The following is a 13,115-nucleotide window of genomic DNA, read 5'->3' as shown; positions in this document are numbered from 1 at the left end:
GGTAATCGGGATGGGTGTATCAGAAGCAGTGCGGTTGGCGCAGGATACAGCAGGGTTTAGGGTTGTTGTGCATCGGGTCGCTATGAGTCGCAAACGACTCGACGGCAGATAACAACAACAACAACAACTTTTAACTTGTTAGTTATATTTGTGTCTTCTAGGCTGCAACAGTCCCATGATACATCTTCAAGGATATGAACTTGTACAAGGACAAGAACATGTACATGTACATGAACAAGCATGATAATAATGCATCTAAATTCCAAAATCAATCTCCATAATAGTCTATGTGTTTCCTATTGCTAAAGGGGCTCTTTAGAGTAGTGAGAGGAGATCTTCACCGTGAAACCTACAGAGTCCCTTTTTTGCAGGAAGTAGCTAAGAGAATATATCGTTCCCTTTTCCTTATGAATCAAGGTGAAGTTTCTCTCAGGGAAGAGTGATAGGGAATGGCAAGGGACACACTGACAAAGGAGATTAATCAGAACTGGCTTTGACAAGCACTGTGGCAATCCGACAATTAAAACAGACTTTCAGGGTGGAAAAAAAGAGGAATGAACTGGGGGGGTAGAGAAAATAGTGCAACAATTAATGAATGGAAACCCAAGATCTCTGTAAGTGTTCATTAAAATTAATAAAATTTAATGAAAAAATGCAATCCAAAAAAAAAAGAAAATATGCTGTCAAGAACCTCTCCAGACTGCTAAGGAGCAATGAAGTCAGTCTGGAGACTAAGGCATGCTATAATCTTTGTAATTCTTGTTATGCAACAGAAACCTGGAAAATGACCAAAGATGACAGAAAAATAATTAATGCCTTTGAGTTGTCAGCTGGAGAAGAGCATTAAACATACCATGGACTGCCAAGAGAACTAACAGCTCTGTCCTAGAGAGATTGAAAACAATCTCCTCCTTGGAGGGAAAGATTCTTAGGTTCCATCTCACATATTTTGGACATGTGGCCATGAGGGATCAGTTCTTGGAGAAGCACATCATGTTTGGAAGAGTGAAGGAACAGCACTGGAGAGGAAGACCCTGTATGAGGTAGATTGACACAGTGACTGAAGTAATGAATTTAGGTTTGTCAGAGACAGTGAGATTGACAAGCACTTCAGGTCCTCCTCAGTTTCAGCAAGCAGGATTGTTTCATCTGCATAAAGCAGATTGTTGATGAGTCTTCCTCCGATTCTGATGTCACATATCTCCTCATAGAGCCCAGCCTCCCGGATAATTGTTATGCATATAGATTGAAAAGGTGAGGTGATAGGAACCACGCCTGGTGTACACCTTTCCCAATAAGCACAATCAAGTGTTCTGGAATTCTTATTCTTCTCAGAGTTAGCCACAGTTTGTTGTGATCCACACAGTCACATGCTTTTGCATAGTCAATGAAACACAAATAGACATTCCTCTGGTACTCTCTGCTTCAGCCAAGATCCACCTAGTGTGAGCTATAATATCCCTAGAATCATGGCCTCTTCTAAACCCAGCTGCACTTCTGGCAGTTCTTTGTTGATGTGCTGTTCCAGTCATTTTTGGATAATTTTCCCCAGAATCTTGCTTGCATGTAATATTAATGATATTGTTCAATAATTACAACAGTAGTTTTTAAAAAATTGTTTCTTTTTACACATGCATCAACAAAGAAATGGAATTTTAATATGAAAATAAGTCAACAGAGTTGAATGCTATCTATTTCCAGATTTTCCATCATGTTCTAATGTTCAATAGCTGATCATACACACATTTTGAAGAATGTAGATTGGAAATCGTAGACAATGTGCCAATAATAAATCTTGTTGACTGATGGTCCCAATGAATCTATAAAACACTTAAATAATGCAGAATTTGATCAAAAGTACAAGTGCATTGAAATAACTAATGGATAAAATAAGTGTTAAATGCCCAATTTGTGTAAGTTAGTCATAAATGAATGAGAAGGGCAGAATGATAGGGAAATAAACCAGTTTTTCCTGTCCCTTTAGTTCATCTGGAAAGCACAAGGGTATCTTTAATTGTTCCATGGTTTTCAAAGTAGAATTTCTTCAAATCACTTATTCTTGATCTCAAAGTAAATTATTTTGAGTTTTGAAAGGAAAAAACAAACAAACAACAAACCACCTTCAAATTCAAAGTGACTGAATACTAAGGATTTGAAGCTAAGAAATGATGGTTCACACTTATCTAAAAATTTGGGCAATCTCAAAAAGATTGAGAAATTCTGAAACTATGAGAGACTGAATTAGAGGTAAAACTGAATTTACATCCAGGATCTGTATATTTGTATGATATGACCACTCTTTACATCTATTTAGTTAATATTAAAACTTAACATCACTACAGTACAGCTGTTTAGAGTTTGATAAATAACATTTTTTCTTTCCAAACATTACAAAACATCAGATCTATACTTTACAAAAGGGGAAAGGAGATTGAGAGAGACTAACAGGAAGTGGATTCATTTACTTTGGAATTCTATTTATAAACAAACCAAATCAGATGGAGCCTAAGCCAGAGGGTGGTCACATCTTGTTCCCATAAACACTCTCATTCTAATCACCTTTGTACAACATACATCTCTTTGGGCTTTGTTTGTCTTTATGTAACATCAGCTATTTTTATCTCTGCCAGGTAGAAATGATGTGCCATATTTGTGGGCTTTTTTATTTTTAAGGAATATGTTGAAATAATTTATCTCTCCTTGATCCTCTTGTCAAAAAGCTAGAACTACTGGAACAATCAAGAATATTAAAAAGCAACTACTTTAGATTTCCAGTGAACCATTGACAATACTGCCTAAAGATGGAAACCGGAAACAGATGAATTTTTACTTTATTAAAATCAATTTATGGAAAGTAGCAACTTCCAATAAAATGAACATAGAATTTTTAAAAAACTACTGCTTCATCCTGACCATTTAAAAAATATTTTGTTATGAGAAATCAGTCCACCTATTATTATTTTTTTAATCTATTACTGGTACTATCTATGAACACTTGCTGTCAGTCTTCTAAACAATATTCCTTTGTGTAGAAATGCTTCTTATCTCTACTCCATCTTGTTGAGTTTTCCTATCCTTTGCTGACACTTTCAAGCATGAAGTTGTTTCTCCAGAAACTACTTCTGACAATCTAAAGTATATTTAGAACTAGTATAATCCCTACGTTTATTCTTTGACCTATGAGATACAAGCAGGAGATGTGATGGTAGAATCCTGTGATAAGGACCTTCCCTCACCCTAAGTAACATTGCAAATCAAACAAACAGAGAAAGAAACTAAAAGCTCACACCGTACAGCATCTTGGATGGAATGGTGGAAAAGAATGCAAGTTCTGATTATACTTGGACCAGGAAACAGTTGTCAGAACACAGCAAGGAAAGACTGAATGGTTCAAAGTCAGAAAAAGGGTGTGTCAAGAATGCATGCATCTTTTCTCCATACCTTTTCAGTCTGTATGCAGAACAGATCATTCCAGAGGCTAGACTTCATGGGGAGAAATACAGCATCAATTAACACATCAAGAACCTGTGTTACTTAAATGACACAAATTTGCTTGCTGAAACTGACGAGGACCTGAAGCACTTGCTGCAGAAAGTCAAGGAGTATAGCTTTCAATATGGATTGAAGTTTAACGTCAAGGAAACAAAAGAGTCTCACCACTGGGTCAATTGGTAACACCATGATAGACGGGAAAGAGATTGAGATTGTTAATTTCAGCTTGATTGTCTCTACAATATTCTTGGCACTAGCAGTCAGGAAATCAAAAGACATATTGCAATAGAAAAATCTGCTGTCAGGATCTCTCTGGAGTACTGAAAAGCAATAATATCAGACTACAGACTAATGTGTGGCTGCTCCAGGCCATGATCTCCCCAATTACTTGCTATGCATCAGAGACCTGGATGATGACTGAAGATGACAGGAGAATTGACGCCTTTGAGTTGTGGTGCTGGAGAAGAGTATTAAACATGCCAAGGACTGTCAAGAGAACAAATAAATCTGTTTTGAAGAGGGTGAAACCAAGTTGCTCCTTGGAGACAAGGATTTTGAAGTTCTGTCTCACATAATTTGGGCATGTGGTCCACAGGGACCAGTCTTTGGAGAAGGACATCATACTTAGAAGGGTGGTGGGACAGTCAAGGAGAGGAAGACTCCAGATGAGATGCATTGATACGGTAACCAGGGCAATGGGGGTAAGTGTAGCAGAGAAAATGAGATTGGCTCAGGAAAGAGCAGGGCACTGTGAGTCCTAGTCAACTCAAGGACATTTAACAACAACTAAAACAATAATGCAATTTCTAAGACTTAAATGTTATGAGTTAGTGGTTCTAATGATATTACCTTTTAAGAAGTTAGTTTTGTTTCTATAAAAAATGCAGATATATCATGGAAGATGTCAGGGAAGTACTGTGAACTTAACCTAGTAGTAACTCCAATCATAACTGCTGAGCCAGATAAAATGTCTTTAATAGGAAAGTCAACACAGCTTCTGATACATGGCATGTGACTTTTGATCTGGTGAATTACGGTATCTAAAAACCCACTAGTATGGAAAGAGTGCCTGGAGGTGTAGTAAGTAGAGAGTTGTGCTGCTAACCTAAAAATGGTGCCTCTGTGGTAGCTCAATTCTCTTCAGGAGAATAGTGAGAAATCTCTTTCTTTGTGATTTATTGCCTATAAAACCTTGTTAGAACATCAGGTATGAGTATGACTCAAAGCCATTGAGTTAGAATTTAGTATTTAACAAGTTTGTGAAATTAAGGATAAAGAAGCCTTTGAAAGAGATAATGTAATTTGCCCTACTAGAGTAGACTTTCAAAGAAGATTGTTGCATATGAAATTAATACTCAAGAGAATGCATCCACTTCAAAGAGGGACTAAACAACAGGATTACTTATCCAATGAATTTGTAGTCAGTCTTTGCCCTCTTCCTCATTGTTTGCATAGCAGATCTATGGAAGGAAAATATGTGATAGAAAAAGGAAGGTTACACAAAAGGACTCAAAAGCATAGACCTACATGCAGTAAGAATCATCTGATTAACCATTTTTGCTGGGCGGGGGTTTGGTGTGGTGAAACCCATTTTTGCAGAAGCTGCAACAAGTTCTCAGCCCACAATGTGGCCCTAGGTCTCACCTTAAGGAGTTTAGCTACTTATTTGTTAAAATGTTGATTATGACTTCTTAAAACCTGTTCAAGTCTTTTCTGAATATTCTTCAGCGGGATTTTGCTAGTGTGTGATATTAGTGATATTATTTGATAATTTTCACACTGTGTTGGGTCACCTTTCTTTGGGATGGGAATAAATATGGATTTCTTCCAGGCAATTGGCCAAGTAGTTGTCCTCCAGATTTCTTGGTACAACTTGGTGAGCACATGTAGGGCAACATCTGTTTGCTGAAATACATCAATTGGTATTCCATCAATTCCTGGGGCTTTATTTTTTGCCAAGTCCTTCAGAGCAGCCTGCACTTCCTATTTCATCACCATTACCTCTTGATCATATGTTGTTTCTTGAAATTCTTTTGTGTCTGCAAATTCTTTTTGGTGCAATGACTCTGTGTAGTTTTTACCACTAGGCCACCCTTTCCTAAACATATGTACAAAATATATGAGACAACATTTCATCATCTTTGTATCCATGGAACATTTTGTTGATCTTTATATCAGATATCTGTTTTGATTTTTTGTTTTTAAATTTAACAAAACAAATGAAAAGGAACAAAGAGTCATGGTTAATGAAATATAGATATGGACCATGTGAAAAAATTAAAAAGAAATAGAAAGAAGAAAAATGTAGAACACCCCTCAAAAGTCAGAGATGGATACAAACTTTTTGGCAGACATCCAGCAGAAAGAGAGGGTAGCCTCAGATGGGCTATGGTTTTTTATTGGCTCCATCTCCTGAGACTGATCATAGCTAGACTTGCCTAGGACCCTATGGGATTGGTTGAGGTTTGCATCCCCTGTATGCCTAAGGAGGAGACTTCTTCACTTTGATGCATTTGTTTTTTACTTCCTTTCCTATTTCCTCTGTTTGTACTTATGACAATCCATGGGATTTCAGCTTCTTCTCAAACACCACAACTTGGTGAATCTTCTCTTGTCCTTCCTATTCATCGTCCAGCTCTCAGATGCATAGCCGGTGATTGGGAATACTGGCTTGCATTAGGTATATCTTAGTATTTAAAGTGATAAAATTGCTTTTCAGGAATTTGAGGTGATCCCTGGGAATGGACTTTTCCAATGGTTTACATCTCCTGATCTCCTAACCATTGGTTTCAAGGAAATTGACTGAGGATCCAAGAAAGATGAAATAATTCACAATTTCAGTCTTTTCACCATCTGCCATGATGTTGTCTATCAGTGATGAGGACCTTTGTTTTCTTGATATTAAGATGTAATCTATACATCGTACCTCAATCCTGTGCAGCAAGCACTTCAAGCCTTCTTCATTTTCAGCAAGCAAAGTTGTGGCATCTCCATTACACAGATAGATTGCTAATGAGCCTTCCTCCAGTTCTGATGCCACGATCTTCTTCATAAAGTCCATCTTCTTGAATTATTTGCTCAGCATAGGGTTTGAATAGGTATGGAAAGAGGAGACAACGCTGCACCACATGTTGATCAGAGTAAGGATGGTCTGTTCCAACTTTCCCCATCATGCACAGTTCCCTTACTCAGTTTGGACAACTACTTTTTAATCTAGGTATAGATTTCATATAAGCATAATTAAGTGTTCTGGAATTCCCATTCTTCTCCAGATTAGCCCTAATATATTATGATCTGCATAGTAAAATGCCTTTTTATAGTCAGTAAAACATAAATGGTAATTCTTCTAATATTCTTCTCTTTAAGCCAAGATCCATCTGACATCAGCAAGAACATCCTTGGCACCCTGTCTTCTGCTAAATCCATTTTTGGATGATTGCCAACAATAGTTTATTTGCATATGATATTAATGATATTGTTTGATGATTTATGCATTCTATCTAATCAATTTTCTTGGAAATGGTAACAAATATAGGCATCATCCAGTTAACAGGCCAGGATGTCATCCAAATCTCCTAGCATGGGTTAATAAAGAACATCTAGGGCTGCATCTGTTATTTGGAACGTGTCAATCAGTATCCCATCAATTTCTAGGGCTTTATATTTTTGTCACTGTTTTTTGTGTAATTTGAACATCTTCCTTCATCATCGGCTCTTTATTATATGCTACTTCCTAAAATAGTTAACTGTCAATCAATCCTCTTTTGTCCAGTAATCCAGTATTCCCTCTACTTTCTTTAGATGCTTTTTGAATCCTTCAAAAACTTGAGGCTTGAATTTTTTACTTCTTCCGGTTTAAGGAATCCTCAATGGGTTATTTCTTTTTCTTATTATTCAACTCCAGTTCTTTCCACATTTCATTGTAATTCCTTACTTTGTCTTCTTGAGCTGCCTTTTGAAATCTTCTGCTCCTCTCTTTTACTTTGGTAGCTTATCTCTTTGCTTTGACTTCTCGGTGCCCTAGTCCAATTTCCAGAGTCTATTCATCCATTTTGGTCATTTCTTTTTCCTTTTTCTTTGTAATGATTTCTGAATGTTATATTTAATATCATCTCACAGTTTATCTGGTATTACATCCTTAGTATTCAATGTCTTATACCTGTCCTTGAGATGATTTTTTAATTCAGGTGGAATAGACTCACATTTGTATTTTGGCTCTTATGAACTTGTTTTAATCTTCAGCTTTGATTTGGATTTGCACATGAGTAATTGATGGTCAGTTCTTGATTTTGATGGCTGATATTGAGGTTCTCCAGTGACTGTTTCTACAGATGGAGTCAATCTGATTTTTGTGCAATCCGTCTGGTGATGTTCATGTGTATAGGGATTGTCTGTGTTTCTTAAAAAATGGTATGTGCTCTGAATAAATCATGGAATGTACAAAACTTAGTTATTCAATCTCTAGCCTCATTTCTCTCCCCAAGTTCATAATTTCCAACTATCAATGCTTTTACTTTATTTCCAACTTTGTATTCCAGTCAGCAATTACAATTAATGTATTTTGAGTTCATGTTTGGTCAATTTCAAACAGAAAAAGTAGGAGAATTTCTCAGTTTTCTCTTTTTGTTGGCTTTAGCTGTTGGTGCATATATTTAGTAACAGTTATATTAACAGATCTTTCTTGTATGCATATGAATAGGATATGCATATCCTTTCACTCAATGGCATTATATTTCAGAGTACTTCTTGAAATTGTCTTTTACACTATGAATACAATATCATTCTTCTTTTGCTTTTTATTCCCAGTATAGTATATCATATGATTGTCTGATTCAAAGTAGCAAATACCAGTCCATCTTAGCTCATTAATGCACAGAATGGCATAGGAAAAGATCTTTCTCCCACAATGTCACTGGTTTTGAATTTTCAGGGATGGGCAGCCTTTGGGTTAAGAGTATAATTTCCCATGCACTACTGAGAAAATAATAGCCCAACGGGGGGGAAAAATACATCGACAACCAACAGGGGAAAAATTATATAAATTTCTTAATCATAACCAAATATTCTGAAGACATGTGATTCTAATTGTGAGACCTTGCGACCGTAGTTTTAGACAGCAGCAAGTTCAATTGGCATAGCATAGTCCACAAAGGCAATGTTCTGCACTGTTTTGGTGAGTAGTGCCAGGGTTCTTGACAGTTTTCTTTTTTTTTTTTAATTTATTTATTTATTTATTTTTTGTTTTTCTTTTTTTCTATATTTTATTAATTTTCATAAACATTTACAGAGATTTTGGGTTTCCATTCATTCATTGTTGCACTATTCTCTCTACCCTCCTCCCAGTTTGTTCTTGTCCAAATGCCACAGTGCTTGTCAAAGCCAGTTCTGATTAATCTTCTTTGTCAGTGTGTCCTTTGCCATTCCCTATCACTCCTCCCTGAGAGAGGCTTCACCCTGAGTCATAAGGAAGAGGGGATGGCGTATTCTCTTAGCTACTTCCTGCTGAAAAGGGACACTGTGGGTTTCAGGGTGAAGATCTTCTCTCACTACTCTAAAGGGCCCCTTTGGCAGTAGGAAACACAGAGACTATTATGGAGATTGATTTTGGGATTTAGATACACTCTTATTGATTGTGCTTGGCCGTACATGTTCATATCCTTGAAGATGTATCATGGGGGTGTTGCAACCTAGAAGACACAAATTTGACTAACAAGTTATAAGTACATGAGTCCAAAAATCATGGAAAAGTAAAAGAAAAGATTCTTTCATTGTTTTACAAACCCTCCCCCAGGTCCCCTCCACCATGTAGCCCTCGCTCTAGTCTCCTGTGATGACAGAAATACCTAGTTATGTATCTCTTTTAAACAGTTTTCTCCCTCCTCTGTTTCAGTGCAGTATACATTATTGAACCCATCTTACTCAGTCTCTCCCCAACCCCAAGGACAGTCCCATTCTACAACAGTGGCATCATGTAATATTTGTCCTTTTGTGACTGGGATATTTCACTCAGCATAATGTTCTCCAGAGTCAACCATTTTGAATAATATTGCATGAGTTCCTTGTTTTTTAATGCAGCATAGTATTCCATTATGCGAATATACCACAGCTTCTCTAGCCATTCGTTTGTTGATGGGCACTTAGGTTGTTTCCAACTCCTTGCTAATGTGAACAAAGCTGCTATAAACATGGGTGTTTTCAAGCAGCTATCCTATGGTATAACTCTCCTGTCCAAAACAAAGCAGAGAGAAGAAATCAAAGATTTCCAGAAACCATTAGACCATAGGCTTAATAGGTCACTTTTATCTCAATGTCTGTGACCTTTAGACCAGACAAACTAACTGGTATCTGGTTACCCCTATCAACCACTCTAAAAGGTCAAGAGTAGATGATACTGGATACAAAAAGGAAAATGTAGAGTAGTATTAAAAACTATTAAAAAAGGGTCAAATTTACTGGTCAAATAGAAAGTAATAGAAACCTTGAGACTACAGTGGTTGTTGTCATTGTTGTTATTGTGTGCCACTGAGTTGGAATTCAGCCATAGCTGACTCTCCAGCTGGTTTTCAGAGATGCTTAAAAGCACAGGAGATTGTCCAACCTCCCCCTGTGGAGCTGCTGGTAGATTTGAACTGTGTGCATTCTGGATTGCAGTGCAGCCTTGAACAATACTCATCTCTGTGAATCAACTTCACAGCAAACACAGGTCTATTAGATGACCATTCACACCAGGGAGGAACTCACTTCTTATAATAACCAAATATGTAAAACCACTTACCTGCAGGTAAATCCCAGAGGGCAGGAAAAAGAGGGTAGGATTAATTGAAACACTATTACAGGAGCAAAAGGTTAAGTAGGTGATTGTATTGTTATGTTGAGTGCAAATAAGATTATAAAACAGAATTTATGGGAATAGTTGACAGTCAATTTGCTTTGTAAAGTTTCATTCAAATTGGGGAAAAAAAAACAAACCAAGAAACAAACTCCAGCACAAATAGTGGTAGACGCAGTGTAGGAAAGAGTGATGATACAATGCAGAGATTGTGTACTATTTAATAAAACAAAATACATACAAATGATTGAATGCAATACCAGTGCACTCTGAAGAATTCCACTCAAATCATAACAAAACACACTTACCAAATTTACATCAGCAAAAAAACTGAAGCAGAGCATATTTTTCACCTAGAAAGATACACATAGGTGGAACATGAAAAGATGATAAACATTAGTTTTCATAAGTGAAATGTACATCTAAGCCATAGTGATATACCACTCCATGTGTACCAGAATGGCAATAATGAAAAGGACTGAAAATACTGCAGAAAGACAGGTTTCAGGCATAATGGGAACTTTCATACATTAGCATATGAGAGAAGTGGTTAAAGGCCCATCTATTTCAATAAATTAGGGATTGGCAATCTTCCCTGCAATTAACTACCTCTGGAAACACTCTGTAAGGTTAGCTATGGGTCAGTTCTGACTCAACAACACAGAACAACAACCATGAAATAGAATATAGTAAAAAAAAAAGAAGACAACAACCTGAAGACATCTCCACAGCATTACACTATGATAAGAAAAGCCAGAGATAAAAGACTACATGCAAGACAAATAATTCAATCAAAATGGGGGGAAATTGAATAAGTATTTCTCAAAAGAGATTATACAAAATAACACTTTAAAAGTTGTTCAGCTTCATTGAAAATCTCTCTAAAGTGTTTTCTAAGTGCATGTAACATATAATTCCGAAAATCTGTCTAAATAAGAAAGAACATAGACCAAGAGAACTTAAACTCTGGTGGTCTAGTCCCTACAAAGTTAACTCACATATGGCACCTCTCTTAAGGTTCAAATCCACCAGCTGCTCCATGGCAGAAAAATGGGTCATCTCCTCCCATGTGGTTACTGTCTCAGAAACTTGCTGGAGGAGGAGCTATGAATCAATTTCATCTCTATGGCAATGAGTGAGTGAATGATTTAAACACAAAGAAAGAATAAGAAAACAGCTGAATAAAAAATTAAAAGAAGAGAGAAAAAAGTTATACTGACTCTATGTTGAATACATATTATGGAATACATAATATATATTATAGATAAACTTCTATTTCGCCTAATAATATGTTCACAGTATGTTTCATATCCATTGTTTTATATAATCTTTCATTTACATTGTGTTTCATACTACCATTCATATACATTCTATTTTACATTCTTTTTTATACTAGTTTATTTGTTGTTGTTGTTGTTGTTGTTAAGTGCCATCGAGTCACAGGCGACTCTATGAAGGAGAGTCCTCAACGCTTGGGTGCCATTCATCCTCTCTCCAGGTTCATAGGGTTTCCGGAGGCAAGCTATTATGGAAGTGGATGCCACTCCTCCTTCCACGCGTGTTTTAATCGGGGAGCTCCACCCCACTCTGCCCGCATTGGTTAGCCAATCTTCAACGCATTTGACACACTCGTGTCACGGTGTTCAGCCTCACAGAAACCAAAAGTGAACGCGGTATGGCAACTTGTACACCAGGGCCATATGACCTAGAGGAATGTCTGAACAAAAACAATAAAAGACTGGCCTGAGGGCCGCAGGCCACCCTGGCTTGCCTGGCTCCTGGAGGCAGAGTAGTCCTTAGAGTCCAAAAGCTGCCACAAAAACCTGCCCAGACAGCGCCATGCCAGGCCATAGCAACCCTGGGCGGAGTAAACCTGGGAGAACCACTAGTTTATTTACAAAATTCTAATACATTGTTTTTCACACCAGATCCTTCCCATTTTTTTCACACCCTCATCAAATTGTACGACCCCATGATTAATACCCTCCCAGCTCATTATCACCCCTCTGCGTCCCCCCTCCTTGTCCCTCTTTTGAAACTACATAGTCATTTTACAATAATGGTTTTATACAGTATTTGTCCTTGTGGGACTGAGTTAGTTCACTCAGCATAATGCTCGCCAGTTCCTCCCAAGATAGGTAATCATTTACAAAACCATTGCTTCTGTGTGTCCTTGTGTCCTATAGTATTCCACCACTTGAATGTACCATAGTTTTTCAATTCATTCCATTGTGGTTGAGACATTTTGGCTGTGTCCATGTTCTTGCGATAATGAATAATGCTTTTTATGAACATTGGTGTATAAGAACTGAGGCAAAAACAGATAAAGTTTTAATAATATATTGAAAACAATTTTGTCCTCTAGGGTAAACACCAATTCAAACTTCCAACACCCTTAGATTTATTTCCTTGGCTCAATATTATTAGACATATGACTTGACAAGATCCTCAATCATGACATTAATCATTCTACATTGTCTCCTCCTGAAATTAACTGATGAAGAAACTGAAGTTGCAAGAGATTGAGGGTTATATATATATCCTCCCATTTAATTATGTATATGAACCATACAATGGTAGAAGATCTATCAACAATCTGTGATATGCAGATGACACAGCCCTGCTTGCTGAAACTGAGGAGGACCAGGAGCTCTTGCTGCAGAGGGTCAAGGACTGCAACCTTCAGTATGGATTGAAGCTCAATGTCAAGAAGACAAAGATTCTCACCACTGGACCAATTGGCAGCATCAGGATGGATGGTGAAGAGATTGAAATTGTTCACAGCTTTAGTTTG

Source organism: Elephantulus edwardii, unplaced genomic scaffold (genome assembly GCF_000299155.1).
Source record: "Elephantulus edwardii isolate Elephantulus edwardi_28Jun2011 unplaced genomic scaffold, EleEdw1.0 scaffold00386, whole genome shotgun sequence".
In the NCBI taxonomy this organism is placed as follows: domain Eukaryota; kingdom Metazoa; phylum Chordata; class Mammalia; order Macroscelidea; family Macroscelididae; genus Elephantulus; species Elephantulus edwardii.
This window is presented reverse-complemented; position numbering follows the sequence as displayed.